Source organism: Echinops telfairi, unplaced genomic scaffold, assembly GCF_000313985.2.
Source record: "Echinops telfairi isolate 266 unplaced genomic scaffold, ASM31398v2 ScPeMD7_7035;HRSCAF=8008, whole genome shotgun sequence".
Classification (NCBI taxonomy): Eukaryota; Metazoa; Chordata; class Mammalia; order Afrosoricida; family Tenrecidae; genus Echinops; species Echinops telfairi.
In genome coordinates this window covers 595042-595930 of record NW_022110935.1, presented here as the reverse complement: position 1 = coordinate 595930, position 889 = coordinate 595042, and positions in this window count along the sequence as shown.

The window sequence follows — 889 nt, the reverse complement described above, 5'->3', positions numbered from 1 at the left end:
GAGTCAGAATCCTTCCCTCACAGTGCCCTGCAACACAGCTCCCTCCCTGCATGGGAGGTTTGTATCTGTACTCACACTGACTTCCCTCAGTGTGTCTTCCCCTCCATAATACATGAACGTGTGATTGACTTTTAGACTGTCCATTCGCTGATACAGTGTGTGCTTGGCAATATTTTTGGAGATGGTACAATAGTTTTTATGGAATCTGTATGCGATAGCAACAGTACTAATATATGAGACCCATTGTAGGCCTGGAGCATGGCTGATACAGGTCACGGCAGTGCTACTCAAAGTGAATCCAGAGATTGCACAAAAGTATCTCAAGGACATTTCATGCTCCCTCAAGTCTCCTTCAGACACAACCAGTTGCACATTAGTGTTGACACTGCAAACACAGTATATGCTGGTCATGAAAAGCATCACACATTTCTAGTCTCCTACTCATGCCCACTCACACACACTAGCTCTCAATAAAATGACTTGTTAAAATGCCTGAGTGAAAAACCCAGACCAGCACAGACTTCATGATGACGCTGTGTTCATACAAACTCCTGAATGGGGATACCTGGGGACTATGGTACTGAGGATCTTCTCCCAGAGCTGTATGGTGGGGAATTTTGTGGATTTTATTAGCAGAAGGGTGGGAGGCGGCTCTATTTGCATATCTTCCTATTACACAGTCGCAAATATGGAAGGATATTTTCAGAATGCTCAGTCACACTGAACACATAAATGAATATCCCAGAAGAATTGTTGGGAATAGTACTTGGAAATGATTTCATATTATGTGATCGTGATACACAGAATACAGTCCTAATCATATTGCTTTATACACAATAAGTGTTTATATATTGATGATTTAAGACAGTATGTATGCTCATTTGCTTAG